Below are 612 nucleotides of genomic sequence, written 5' to 3'. Positions count from 1 at the left end.
TCCTCCTCCTCCACCTTCACCTTCCGCACCAGCCACTGCCCTGCAGGGACACGGGGGGGCGGTGCCAACGCCAGCATGTCCTGAGACAGCCACTGGCACCAGGGCATGGTAACTGTCACCCAAGGACCTGGAGCTGCCACCGGCAGTCATGGTGACCATCAAGGCCAATGGCACCAGGGACACGGTGACCATCAATTTAAGGACCTGGCACAGTCACTGGCCCTGGGGACATGGTGACTATCCCCCAAGGACCCAGCACTGCCACCAGCTCCAGGACGGGGTGACGATGACCGTGTGGCCCCAGCGTTCCCGGGAGATGCCTGGTAGTGCCGGTGTCACCACTGTGTCCCTCACCTGAGCTGTGGAGCTCCGGGTCCCCTGGATTGTCCCCGTCACCCTCGGGAGTCACCTCTGCCTTGGGAACCACCAGCCACTCTGGGGGGACAAAGAGGCACAGACAGGTCCCTCCCCGGCTCAGGGGTGGCCCCGAGCACCCCGGGACCCCGCGGTCCCCACCCGAGACCACCCGGAATCCCCCAGTCCCCACCTGAGCCGGCGCATCCCGGTGCTTCCATCTCCTCCGGCTCCGTCTCGGCCACGGGGGGCACTGCC

The 612-nt window shown here is 66.8% G+C and overlaps 1 long non-coding RNA gene across 1 annotated transcript; it reads right to left on the bottom strand.

Moving 5' to 3' along the window:
* On the bottom strand, positions 1 to 612 carry LOC108447162. The gene is made up of 3 exons (XR_001862567.1): positions 548 to 612; positions 355 to 435; positions 1 to 40 (listed from the first exon to the last, which is right to left on the bottom strand). It is a non-coding gene; the product is annotated as an uncharacterized LOC108447162 (long non-coding RNA).

Source organism: Corvus brachyrhynchos, unplaced genomic scaffold (assembly GCF_000691975.1).
Source record: "Corvus brachyrhynchos isolate BGI_N302 unplaced genomic scaffold, ASM69197v1 scaffold706, whole genome shotgun sequence".
NCBI lineage: Eukaryota > Metazoa > Chordata > Aves > Passeriformes > Corvidae > Corvus > Corvus brachyrhynchos.
Note: the sequence above shows the minus strand (reverse complement) of the source record. Positions and strands in the feature narration are given on the sequence as shown.